The sequence below is a fragment of the Amaranthus tricolor genome, chromosome 4, assembly GCF_026212465.1.
Source record: "Amaranthus tricolor cultivar Red isolate AtriRed21 chromosome 4, ASM2621246v1, whole genome shotgun sequence".
Taxonomy (NCBI): domain Eukaryota; kingdom Viridiplantae; phylum Streptophyta; class Magnoliopsida; order Caryophyllales; family Amaranthaceae; genus Amaranthus; species Amaranthus tricolor.
The window spans coordinates 13,352,261-13,367,698 of record NC_080050.1 but is presented as its reverse complement, the minus strand read 5'-3'; positions in this window follow the sequence as shown (position 1 = coordinate 13,367,698).

Genomic DNA, 15,438 nt, shown 5'->3' with positions numbered 1-15,438 from the left:
GCAGAGGGTCAAAATAGATGTTATAAATGAAGGTCCCTCCTTGAATGCTCACCATACTCAACTCCTTAACCTCCAGTTCACTTCACTTATTGCCTCGATGGCTACAACAACAGTTTCTATAAAGCGACGTGAGAGCTTGTTGGGAATGACATTGTGGAGGGAATTCAACACTTTTTTGATACAGGTGTACTCCTTAAAGCATGAAACGTAACTGCAATCACGCTGATTCCAAAAACTGTTCGCCCTAATAAACCCGGTGACTTTATACCTATTTCCTGTTGCCATGTTATATACAAATGTATCTCTAAATTATTATGTAATTTGCTAAAATTAGTTTTGAATGATATCATTTGTAGTTCGCAGGGAACATTTGTTGCAAGGTGATGCATGCTTCACAATATACTCTTGTTCCAAGATATTGTGAAGCACTATGAATGGAAGAATTTCCTAGCTATTTACCTCCTCAAAATTGATCTTCGTAAAGCCTGTGACCTGATGGAATGAGATTTTATTAAAGATATGATGATAGCTCTGAAATTTTCGGATAAATTTGTCAGCATAGTCTACACTTGCGTTTCGACCGCTCAGTTTTTTGCTCTGTTCCTAGCAGGTATGTGCATTATCCAAAATTAGGAGTTGTTTGCTCAGTTTCAGTTTCCCCTTAGAAACCCGCTAGTAAAATATGTTGGTGTTCTGTAGGGTGTCTAAATTTAATAGAAGTTAAGTATTGAGCAACTTCGTGCACTTTACTTTAAGGACTTTGTTGTTTTGATATTTTACCCCCATTTATTGTTCAAGTTATAATAGTTAAACCTTTCGTACATTACAAGATTGTCACAAAGTACGACCTTAGGTGGTCACGTAGAAGTGGAAAAGTTGTTTGAAGAATTACATTAGATAACAGAACATTTCATGTTGTTACGAGCTCATGTGATACACTTTTTATAAGCCACATGTGCTATATCCTTTACTTTTGTAAACATTGAGGAAAGTAGTCTTACTAAGAGAACATATTGAGACCTAGATACTAAGGTGTGTAGTACTGAGATTAGAGATATTAAATAATTAGAGTTCCATGGTCTAAACACACTATCCCTGCTTATGTTCGAGGTTAGTGAGTTACGGGGTCGTAACTAAGTTTTAAAGGGGGTAGAATGCGATAGAATTTTGCGTGTTTACACGCATTTTCTCCTGCGCTTTCACGCATTTTCGCATCTATGATAACAACCTATTACAAACTTACATGCTTTTGATTGATTGTTTGAACCAATTTGTGTGATATCTGCATGCTTTTGATTGATTGTTTGAATCAATTGGTGTGATATTTACATGCTTTTGATTAGTTGTTTAAGTCAATTTAGGTGATTATAAATACTCAAAACGAGATATGTATGAATATTCTGATAGATTGAGCATCCTTTTTTTAATAGTGTCAATAAAGTCATGATCCTTGAGTCAATTCTGGAGCTTAAAATAGTTAAAACACCTTCTTGAGTTATTAGAAATACAAATTTTCATGAATTGTACTCTTATTACTCTAGTTCGGGAACGAAACTCCTTTTAAGGGGGGTTATCTGTAACACCCCGAGATTTTCTGACGTTATTAATTAATATTTTAATAACTTTTGGGGATCTTATAATTATGTTAAATTAATTTTGAAGTAGTTTTAATAAAATCCTTTCATATAAGAATTTATATTTTAACATATATTTATATTTAAATAAAATTAAGATTTCTAAATAAAGAGGTTCGAATCAAAATAATTATTTTATTAAAATGTGTGAGCACACGAAGGTGAGTTTCTTAGTTAGGCCTCGCAAGAAGATGAAACTAGGTAAACAAATAAATAAATAAGTGTATAAATAAAATAAATAGGATGAGTTAGGGTTTTAAGTGGGTATTACTCCCTCCCTCACTCAATTTACACGCCTCACTTCCCTCTCTTCTCTTCTCTCTCATATCCCTTTCCCTCACGGTTCAGCAGCAGCCCTAGCACCACCAGGCCACGCCTCCGTCGTAGCCACTAGCAGCCACGGTAGTGCCTCCCTACCAGCAGCCACCAACAAACTATGTTCGCCTCCTCACAGCAGCAGCAGTGGCTGCGTTCTCCCCCCCCCCACCAACAGCAGCTGAGCTGCACCTTAAACAACCACCAGCAGCAGCTGTGACGGCCAATTGTGAAGCCTCCACCATCACACACACTCATGACCACCACACCAACAACTTGCCCCTTCATATCATCTCTTATTCCCCCTTGTAAGCATCTCTTCTTTCCCTACTTTGATTTCCTTGTTTTTAATTAAAATTTATCAAGATTATGGATTGTGTGTTGATTGCGTATCAATTTTTATTTAATCTTATTGTGGGTAATATTAAAGATGTTATCTTTGAACAATGAATTGATTAGGGTTTAATTTAGGGATGAAATTTTAATGGTGTGTACTCTTATGTTATATGTTGGTGGTGCGATGATTAATTGGATAATTTCATAATTTGTTTTAAGTCTTAGTTATGTTAGTTATGATTATGATATATTTAGTTAGTAATTATTTTTATTATAGTTGATTATAGAAATGGTTTTGGTTGTTAATTGGGAGTAGTAGTTGCTAATTGTTGTGACTTGATTGTTGTGAATTACAAGTACTCTTATTAGGTTGTTATTGAGTCATAATGCATAATGTTAGTCAGCCAAGAGCATAATGTCAACTTATCGTCGATGGTTGCTAAAGTTACTTGTTGTGTTTTGATTATAATTCTTTCTAGCTTTTGAGAATGTGACAAATGATATCACGATTCAATAACTCTAAAATTGCCTTATTGTTGTATAAGTGTTATATTAAAATTGTAAGGCTTAGTTGTGATTAGTTATTTATGGGTAACACGAACCGATATACTCAAAATTTGTTGATAAAAAGGAACAATTCACATATGCTTTTACTTTGAAATTGGTGAAAAGACTTATGTTGTGTTGAGTTAATGATTTAGACTTGTATTGAATGAGTTGTGTACGTGCTAGAGTAATCGAAAAACTCATGTTGAATAGGTGATAGTGGTTACTTTGGTATTTAGTTGGTATGACAAAGTAGTTAACGAGATTTATTAGTTTTATTCCTAACTTGTATAGGTTTCCAGTTCATAAGAGGAAAATAAAAGCTTAGTTGGGTGAATTTTGTAACTTTTGGTCGTGCAATGACGCTTACATGTACGTACACGCAGTAAAAAACCCTTATATACAATTTTCTTTAAGACATTATTTATTGTGATAATATGCATTGTATTGAAACTATGAGGTACTAGTGAATACACTTTATACGAAAAGCTATCGACTATGAAATCCTTGCGCTTAAAATAGTTATAAAGAATGAGTGTTAGTAGGAGGCGGGGACCACCCCTTTATTTATTTAAGAATTGGATTATGCCTTACTTGGAGTTAGAATGACTCCTTTATAGGTGAAGTTCAGTGGCTCAGTGGGTTTTGGCGTGCTGGTGTGAGGTACTAGTGAATAAAGTATTACATTATGATTAGCTAGCGTGACTCAACTGGATTATGTCCGGTTGATTTAATAGTCCCCTAGGTGAGATCCGACGGGATCACCGTAAGGGGGGTATAAGCATGCTTTTGTCATTGGGCACCGGATGGCCGATACCGCCCCTTGACCAAGGTGTTACCATGCGGGCCTTGCAAACCCTAATATGTTGGCCTCTTCACTGGTTTAGTACCCTAGTGTGTTAGTTTTTCCCGAAGGTAGGACCCGAGAGGGTCAGCTGGAGGGAACATGAGCTCCTACTTTGCCATGGGCACCGGATGGCCGATAACGCCCTTGGCCGTATCACTATGCCAGGAAGTAGAGAAAAGATCCACTGATAAGTTACTCAGTGATAGAAAGTTTATTAATTGATCGAAAGTTATTTGACGATAGAAGGTTCATTCTTTGATAGAAAGCTTACACATACTCATTGATAGAATAGTTTATGCTAGTGAGAAGTGTGCCTAAGTTAAGTTACCTCAAGGGTATTACAGACTATGATCACACTTACCTTAAGATAGACAAGCTCTATAAGGTCATGTGTTAGGTATTCTTCTAACGCCTTGGTTGAGTTGATACTATGCGTGTTTTGCAAGAGTTTATGTTTTGAAAAGAGGAGCGTGAAGACCTCCATTCTACCCAAGAACACATGGTTCGGGTTGGAAAGGACGTAATGAGATCAAGAAGCATAAGTGGACGATAAACGGTTACTATCTGTGCTTGTGTCTTATGAAATCATCTTATGTTGTTGTATAACATAATGTTATCTAGTAGTTGGCCTTATTATATTTGATGCTAGTTACTGACTTGTACATGTTTGTGTTTATGTTTGATTGATGATGACCTTATATGATTGTCTTGCTATGACACATCGGTCTTTGGTCTAATGTTGAGCAGTAGGAGGATCATAAACAAGCGTAGCAGGTATTAGAGCTTCTTTTGCATTGCATTGCATTGCATTGGGGGAGAGTGATGAGGGCGAAGCATAATCTGTGTCATACCGTTATCTTTCGATTTTATAGCTCTTGTTATCTTTTGTAAACTTTGGTTGTATATGTTTTGTTATGAGGCCTTGTGTCCTCCCTTGTATATTTGTATTTCCACTGCGTAGTTTATAACTCTGTATGGTTTGAGGAGTTAAGTCATTTTAAAACGCAAGCGTCGACACTGGAACCACGATCCATGCTTGGCATGTTGATTTGAGAAGCCGGTTACGAATCATTCCGCCGTGGTGTGAGACTTTAAAGGCAATGATGTCTTAGATTAGTTTAATGTTTTATTGTGCTAATTGCTCTACCACATGTTCCATTTTTAGAAGAGATGCTGCCGAAATTTCCACTCACCTTTTTAAAGTTAATATTTAACATTAATCTAAATTCTTTTCCTTTTCTTTAATGTAACACTTGAATATCCTCCCGTCCTTTACGGTTTTAGTTTCGTTAAGGGGTCGGAAATTCAGGGGTGTTACATGCTAGCACCGGCACCCCTGGGAATGTATGTTGGGCACGTCTCTGTTCCCCAAAACACTCTGAAGGCCTTGGAATAAGAAATCTTGAAAGCTGGAACCTAGCCGCAATGGAGAAAATTGTTTGGCATATTAGCATAAAGCATGACTCACTGTGGGTCACATGGACTCATGAGGTCTATATGAAAGGCGGACAATGGAAAATCTTCAACCCACCTATAACTTCTAGCTGTGCATTCAAGAAAATCTGTCACGTAAATGAAAAACAATGGGTTTGGATGGAACACAGCAATTACTGTAGAAATGAGGTTTATCGAAATTTGCATAACTCACAAGAAAAGGTGAAATGGGCAAAGCTGGTTTGGTCCAAAACCACATTCCTCAATAAGCTAAAGACCAAAGATTGACTCCATAAAATAGGTGTAACTCCGGATGACTTGTGTCCCCTATGTGGTGTTGAAAGTGAATCAATCAATCATCTTTTTTTTTGCCTGCATGTTCAGTCTAAATTGTCTCGATGCCACTGTAGACTGTTTTAGAGATGAGAACAGCAACAAGAGAGGGGGGGGGGGGGGGGGGGGGGGGGGGGGGGGGGGGGGGCGTGAATTATTGTTTTTAATAAGTTTAAGTGTTTTGCCCTGTTTTTGCGGAATTAGATAAAAGAAATAAAACTTAAACTTAGAGCGAAATAATGAAAGAGACAACACGATTTTTACATGGAAACCTTCTAGGCCTAAATAGATGGAAAAACCACGAACCCTCGGGATTTCAAAACTCCACTATGTTTAAAGCAACTCGCTACAACTACTTTAAACATCTTGCTTCACTCGAAGCGTTCTCCACTAGGCCAACTTGTCTCTTCAATTGCTTCACTCAAAGCAACTCTCTTAGCTTTACTCCAAGCTAATCTCTTCTCTAGCTTCATTAGAAGCTTTTCTCTTAGCTTTACTCAAAGTTATTCTCTAGTCTAGCTTCACTAGAAGCTTTCTAATTCCCCCTAGACTCACCCAAGTCTAGTTACAATAATTCACTCAAAAACCCTTTTACAAGGATAAAAATTCTCTAATGATAAAATCAAAGAGTTGCACAAGAAAATATTACAAGCTAATTGGCAATTTTTGAACAAAATATTTCTTGTTGATTTTCCAAAAATAATGTATGAATTATCAAGGCTCATACGAATTACACAATTTGAGGAGCAACCGAATCCTCTATTTATAGAGTTAAAATCCCTAATAAAAAAGAGGTAACTACCCACTATTCTCTTATCCCAAATAATAAGGAGAATAATATGGATCTCAATTAGTAAGGTCAAACCTACGGTTATTGCTAAAATAGGTGTACATTTGATTAAATCAAAGTCACGGTTTCCTTAATATTAGCTATCGTTCCCTTTTACTAATGGGCAAATTAGTTATAGTTCCCCTATACTAATAATAGCTTACGGTTCCCTTTAACTAAAATTAGCTATAGTTCCCTTTTCCACTAATAGGCATGGTTACTTTTCACTAATAATAGCCAAGGATCTCTAAAATCAGCTATTGTTCCCTTCACTATATTTAGCTAATTTAGTTATTCACTAAATATAGATCCGAAATAAAAGCCTATTAAAAAGGATTTAGAAAATCATACGTTAAGTGGTTAGAAAATATTTTGCCACTTAACATAATAATTAAATAATGCAACTAATAATTTTAACTAATACATCAACTAAAAATCAGAAAATATAATAATAATTAGAATTCCAGCAGACATATTATCTCCTAACTTCAGTTTGGGAATAGTGCACAGTCTCCAATTTCCAGCAGCGTTAGATCATCAAACTTGGAAACAATAGACCTCCTGCCTACATTTGACATCCTAAGCGATATGCCTTTTTTAACTTCTTTGGATTCCTTTGACGAGTACACGTTCATAGACAAAGTCATAGGTACTATCAACGATTTTAGTCACGACCGGATATTGACCTGCAAACAATCTCTTAAAAATACATTCATTTATATGAAGTGTAGTCATCATCAAAACCTAAGAGGTCTAATAGCTACAATGGCATGGCTTGGATCAAAAGTGAGAATATCTTCTCTTAGCAACCTAGCTTCAAAAAAATCGAGAATTCTAGTGGCAAGAAGGAAAATAATCTGCACTGTACTAAGCTGCTTAGTATACCAAATATGAGAATCCCGTAATGAAGCCATATGGCAAGCTAAAGTGAAGACCATCGAGCTTGTGCTAAAGAACATCAAGCTACAATTAAAGACACGATCCTCCTTTATCTGTGCTAAGGAACTTGATAGAGATGCTAGTTGGATGTATAGGACCATCACCCATGTATAGTTTTGATTTTTTGGGTGACTAATATGGACTCTCTTATTTTCTTTTTGAGGCTCCCCCCTGTCTTCTATGCACATGAAGAGTGCGGTTTGGAAACCATTCCTAGAAAGTGTATGTTTCTGGCAATCTAATGCAACAATTAAAAGTCAGTGATGGCAGCCTGGACTTCTTTCTTGTAAATATTTTGTGTATGATTTATGGAAAAATATCTTTCTTCTTCCAAAAACAATAATAATTGTCCATTGTCATTAAAACAATAAGTTATTTTAAATATTTACGTCAAAAGGAGGTTGGAACTTTGAAGGGCATTAATATTTGACTAGTATAGTTCCGTATAGTTTGGATTAATTTGAGCAAAACAAGAAAATAGATAAAATAAAAAGAATATTTAAAAGGGTGGATAATAAGTATAAAAGAAAAAATGTGAATCTTAATCTAGAATATACTTGTACCAAATGGCATAAAACGAACCAAAATAACCAAAAAATTTAGGGAAATTATCAATGATATTCTTAAGTTTTTGCACTTTATCAATGGTACCCCTAAATTTTTTCGATTATAAATGGTACCCTCGTGTTATTGAGCGCTTACAACCGTAACATTTTCTAACTTTTTCATTTCAAAACGTCAAAAACCGTTACTTTTCTTTTTTTTTTTTCTTTATTTTTCAGTTTAATATATAAAGGAAAAAAGAAAAAGTTAACGATTTTGGATGATTTTAGACGGAAAAAATTAGAAAAGGTTACGGTTGTACGACGCTCAAAAACATGAGGATACCATTGATAATTGAAAAAACTTATGAGTATTATTAATAAAGTGCAAAAACTTAAAGGTGTCATTGATAATATTCCAAAAATTTAACATAACTCGGAGAGAGTAAAAGATAAGGGGAGAAGTGAGGATTTGATATTGTAACTATAAGATATTGAAAACTATGAAAAAGAAGTTTAGGCACTTGGATAAGTTACCGACACTTTAAACTAAATATCCAAATCCGTTACCAACCACGACCCATGGGTATCATGCATTCAGATCCATACTTAAAAAAAAAAACAAAAAAAAACAAAAAAAAAAAAAAAAAGAGAAACACAAAAGATTTTCAATGACATGATTGCATCTTCTTATTTAACTTTCAATCATCGTGTTTTTTTAAATTCTTTTCATCATTATATTTGGAGATATTTAGGTTGAGATCTATCTTGGTTAGAGTAGTTTGAATCATTTAATTAAATATTTTATTAATATTAAATTGAATAGCATATAATTAAAAACAATTAAATTAATTTAATGCATTTTATAATAATATCTCAAATTTGCCAATTATATTATGTTGACAGCAACACATTAAAAACTAAATATAATAATCATACAATTAATTAGACTGACATTATAATTCTATATAACTAGTTGAAATCGTGTGTCAATGACGGATTATTTTATTAATAGCTTATATTCTGCAATAGAATTATTACTCATGCATGCTTAAGATATTTAATACTAATTCTTTTGTATCTAAGTATTATTTTGATCTATTTATATATAATTATTTTGCTTTTAAGAACTTTACTATATATGAACTTTTTAATTATTATTATCAATATTATTAGCGTTATAATTTGGTGAAAAAACAAATTGTTGTAGTTGCAACACGTGTTATAATAGGGTTTCGCTTTAGTACGTTACTAGATAGATAGATTCTTATGTCAAGCACGGTTTATGAATTATTTTGAATATAAAATTAGTAATTTTATATGTGTAATTTAGTTATAATATGACTCTTAACTGCTTAAATATATTGAAACTATAAATTGATTTGTTTTAAAAACTATAAAAGTAATACTATTAAATTGAGATTCATATTATTAATATATTACTATATAAAATATAATCATAAAATTATACACTAAATAATACTCCCTCCTATTCATCCAATGTGTTCCATTTGACTTTTCACCATTTTTTAGGTGGTCAAATGGGACTACATGTGAAAGAAAAAAGTATAGTGTTTTAAATTTTTATAGGGGTAAAGTGGGGATAGTAGGTGTAAAGGTGTGAAAAAGCGAAGTTTAGTAGAGGTAAATTAGTAAAGGTAACATACCAAAATAGAAATGAGACATTTACGATGACTTGACCAAATAAGGAAATGAGACACTTAGGAAGAATAGGAGAGAGTATACTTTATAAGCAATTACATAAAATAATAGAAAATTTCTACACATAAAAAATAATATAAAATAATTTAAATGTTCAATGTCTTTGTAAAACCATAAAATATATATTTTAAGCCTAAAGAACATATTTTTTTTACTATAATAATTAACATATAACTTAACATAAGTATTTATGTATTATAAACTTGTCAAACATAGTTGATAAAATTATCATTTGAAATTTATTTCACCGATATCTTATCCTAATTATTAATTATTATTTGCTTAAAATTAATGTGTAATCTATTTAATTTGTGCAGTTTTTACTATAGCCATGTAAGTAACATACAGGATTATCTATGAAAAACTTTAAAAATTATTTTTTTTCTTAATTTATTACAAATTCATTTTAATGAAAATTAATAATTTATATAAACAATTAATATGTTATTCGATAATTATCTTTTGTAATTAAAAGATATTACATATTTGAGTTGATTGTATATGCCAAAAATTAGTAGTAAGGTAAAGTTTTAAATCTTTGGTAATTAATCAATTAAACAAATCTAATCACAAAGATATTTCATGATATGCTAAAAAATATTTTCCTAATAATAAAACGAAAAGAGCAAGAAAATTTTTATTCAAAGTCGACATGTGTCCAAATTGTCTCTTTATTAGTATATTGTATCATTTTTAACATACATACTAAATTAATGATATTTAGGCATGGCCACGGGGCGGGTTACCCGGAACCGAACCGGTCCCGAACCGCTTGGAACCGGATCCGAAACCGGAACCGTTTGCGACAGGTTCCGAACCGCCCCGAACCGCGAAACCGTGAAACCGCCGGAAAAAACCGTCGTGAACCGGGTAAAAAAACCCGCGGTTTGGAACCGGAACCGGTCCGGGAGAACCGGTCCAACGGTTCCATGGAACCGGTTCTGGAACCGGAACCGGAACCGGTCCGGTTGAACCGGCTCAACGGTTCCATGGAACCGGTTCTGGAACCGGAACCGGAACCGGTCCGGTTGAACCGGCCCACCGGTTCCATGGAACCGGTTCGCCAAAACTAGCCGTTTGTTACCGTTTTATAGCCGTTGCACTTTACTCTATATATACTCATCACTTTCAATCATTTTCATTCACAACTCATCTCTTCTCCTACTCTCTCTACTTACTCTCTCTACTTAATTCTTTAATTACGCAATTATTATCAATCATGTCTTCATTTTTGAAAAAAGCCACAAAAAAAGTTACTAAAGTGGCAAAATCATTAGGAGGTTCCAGTTCCTCCAAAAGAAAGGCCACTTCTACTCCGTCGGTATCAACAACACCCTCCATTAGTAATTATAATTATGAACATAATTATCCGGAAGGGTACGACCCGGAGTTACATAATTATGCAGAAGAAGTGGAAAGAGATATACAAATTGATGAAGAAGAAGAACAAGAAGAGGAACCAACGACCCCAATTGGGATACATATATCTCGACAGTCATCAACAAGATCACATGAAGAACAAGGAGAACAACAACAACAAAGACAAGCTCGTGGTAAACGAGTCAATTTCCAAACTATCGGTTAGTTTTATAATATTATTCTTCAAATTAATTAAACTTTAAATTATTTATTTATTTAATTATAGTTTTATAATTTTAAATTATTTATTTAGATGAAGATGAACCAGTAAGACAACCTTTTCCGGCAATGCCACCTCCTAGTGGTAGAGCTGTTTCACATGTGTGGTCGTATTTCACAAAAGAACCAACCGAGAATCCAGATATTTTCTTATGCACTTGTCAAATTTGTGAAAGTCAAGGAGTAAAGCCCTTAGTTTCATACAGTTTCACCAGAGGTAAATACTTTTTAAGTTTTTTATACATACATAATACATTCATACATTATATATTCATATTTTATAAACATTTATTTATTGTGTTTTGTGAATACGTGTTAGGTGGTGGAACGGGATCTTTTAACAAACATTTGGCAAAGAAGCATGGAATCACAAAACAAACTCATGCAGCAAGCGGCAGCGGGACCACAAGTGGAAGCCGACAGACACAATGGGACATTCCCAACACATGTATGCCTTTTAGATACAATCGTAATAACATGATTGATGAATTTTCTAGGTATGTAACTTGTGATGAATTGCCTTTTAACCACGGTGAAAGTAGGGCATACGAGCGTCTCAATAGAAAAACTTTGCAACCACAATATAGAGCAATCCCTAGGAGCACTCTTAAAAGACGCACAATTAAATTATACGAATCAATGCGCTATGAATTAGTTGAAATGTTTAAATCGTTTAATGGTAGGGTTAGCATAACAACTGACATTTGGTCTGCTCCCCCACATTTAGAACCTTATATGTGTGTAACAGCACACTGGATAGATCGAAATTGGATTATGCAAAAAAGAATAATTGCTTTTGAGACAATGCCAGAAAGACATACCGGTGAAAACATAAAATATAGATTAGTAGAGATATGTAGAGAATGGAACTTATTAGATAAAATATTTTGTTGTTCAACTGATAATGCGACCGCGAACATTAAATGTATAGAACTTTTGTTTAACGAACCTGCCTTTAGTTTAATCCTTGGGGGTAGCTTATTACACATACGTTGTTGTGCGCATATAATTAACTTATCTTGCCAAGCAGGCATAAAACAATTAAGTGATTTATTAGAACCAATTAGGGATATAGTAAAATGGCTTAGGATCGGAAAGATAAAAAGACGATATAAACAATTATGTGACCAATACCAACTTAAAAAAGTGTATTGGTCATTAGATACTCCTACACGTTGGGGCTCAACCAACGATTTATTAAGAAAGGCGATTGCTTATCGCCCAGTAATAACACAACTATATAGTGAGTGTACAGATAGTTTCATAGCTGATGACACTTGGGAATTAGCAATAGGTGTACATAACATATTAGAAGCGTATGACCATGCGACTAAGATTTTTTCTTATGTTTATGAACCGAACGTTCACTTAGTAATAAGTGAATGTATTACTATTTTTTATCATCTACTTAAACATACACATGAATATACTAACCCACAATTAAGGCCGATTCTTGCAGATATGATGGAAAAATGGAAATCATATTTTACCGATTTTCCTTATATTTATGGAATCGCAACCATTTTGGACCCACGTTTTAAAACTGAGGTCCTAACTAAAGTAATAGGATTTTATTATCACTCGTTAGATCGCCCGTCTTCTGATGTACAATATTATGTAGGAACATGTAAAAAATATTTAGCTGAACTCTATGATTTTTACGCTAGTGTATATAACCCGAAACGCGATATGTCTAGGCGTGCTAGCGTTTCGGCTCGTCCCACTTTCTATAATTCAGTAATAGCTAACATAATGACTCAAGATGATAGTTTTGTAGGATCTTCTTCTTCCTCGACCACATATTTAGAACTAGATAGTTATCTTAAACACCACTTTGAAATAGACCCAAGTGTCTATAATATTTTGGAGTGGTGGAAAGAAAAATCTTTTAAATTTCCCATTTTATCGAGAATTGCAAAGGATATCCTTGCAATTCCCGCGTCAACTATTGCGTCGGAGTCTGCTTTTAGTGCAGGTAGAAGAGTTTTGGACGAAAAGCGATCTCGTCTTGCTCCACATAGTATTCAAATATGTGTTTGCAAGAAAGATTGGGATCAAGCGGAGATTCGAACACAAGGACTAAGGAACGATGATGATCAAGACGACGATGATGATCCATGGATGATGATGGATACAACTTCATCATCGTCAGGAGGAGAGTCAGCGGAAGCATCTAATCAACCACATGATGATGACGAAGACGAATAGGATCAATCCGACAAGCGACAACGATGAATCAACACTCAACAACTATAAATAAAAGGTATGACAAAGAACTACGTGGGCTTTGATTCCTTCGGGATACGTAGGCAGCTTAGTATTCATTTGGGTACTAGGTTCAAGTCCATTTTCTCCCTCTTTTTTTATTAATCATCTTTATCGACATTATCATTGATTCGTTTCTTATTAATTTATTTTTTTCCATTCTTTTTAGTAAATATTTCAATAACGATGACAACTTGACATGCAATGAATTTCGCTAATAATCAAGTAATCATCAAAGGTACGTCAGCGATATTATAGTATTTTTTTATTATACAAAAATTTAAAGAAAAAATTAAAATGGAACCGATGGTCCGACCCGCCCGTCCCGTGAGTTGGAACCGCCGGAACCGCCTCATGAACCGCCAAGGAACCGTTTGGAACCGGAACCGTTCGCGACAGGTTCCAAATGGAACTGGAACCGGGTGGAACCGGAACCGGATGGAACCGGAACGGAACCGGACCAACCCGGACCGTGGCCATGCCTAATGATATTGATTAACATTTTAGTCACATTATTCTACAGATTTCATAATATTATTCAAAATTTTAAACTGATCTACAAATTTAGGAACAATATTATTCAATAGCTATTAAACAAATTTGGAAAATAATTTTGCTATATTAAAATATTATTTTCTTTTATTTAGAAAATAATGTAGAAATCATTTTGGGAAATAATAAAGCTCTCCGAATCTTATTCTGCACCTTAAACACATTCTAGTATTTTAGGAAATGATTTTCAATAAATAATCAGTGCGAAAATATTCTATAACAGTCTGGCATGTGTCAATCTCGTTTATTCATTAGTAGTCTTTATAGACTAGATAGTGTCCTTGCAATGCATGACTTTCTTAAATTTTCTGACATATTTGTATAAATAAAAATTTAAAATTTTAAGAAATAAATTTTACTTTATAGTTATATTTCATTTCACCCAGAACAATTGTATATATTACGTACATCTTATGATATTTAGCATTGTGCGCGCAAGTGATTGAGAAAATTTAGTTCACGACAAATAAATCACAACAAAAGACAAAAAAGTATATTATGTTTTAACCATTTAAAAATATCTAATGTGTTAAATACTACTCATTAAATAAATAAAATTAGATAGATTTTATAAATAATTGAAACAAAATAAAATAAAATATATGATTCTCTAATACATTAAATGATGTGACCTATAAAATAATAATTAGATTGTAGTAAATCAAAGATATAAAAGTAAGTCATAATAATAATAACATCATTCTTGAATTATAAAAGAAAACTTTTATTAATGAATTCAATTATAAAAGAAAACTTTTATTAATGAAGTGACGTATAACCAATTTCTTAAAATGATGATGTCAATAATTATTTATTTTAGTATAAATTATAGAAGATTATAGATATACATAAATTATACATTATAGACTATTATATTATATTATAATTTATTATTTGATAATATAAACAGCGAAGTTATAAGAATCAAAATTCGATCTATTATCGTTGAGGGTATAAAATCAAAAACGATGGAATTGGATTGTAGGATCGTGTGATCCCACAAATATGTATTAGTGTGCTTTGGATTACTAATAATCAAATGAATTTATTCTTTTTTCGATTAAAGGTGTAAATAAAACTTATTTTACTTTAGTTTTAGAATAGAATATTTTTAAAAATCATTATAAACTGCGAATCAGGAAAAACTAAAATTTTATAGTTGTGTGTATATATATATATATATATATATATATATATGTATATATATATATATATATATATATATATATATATATATATATATATATACATATATATATATATATATATATATATATATATATATATATATATATATATATATATATATATATATATATATACATATATATAGATATATATATATATATATATACATATATACATATATACATATATATATATATATATATATATATATATATATATATATATATATATATATATATATATATATATATATATATATATATATATATATATATATATATATATATATAATATATATATATATATATATATATATAT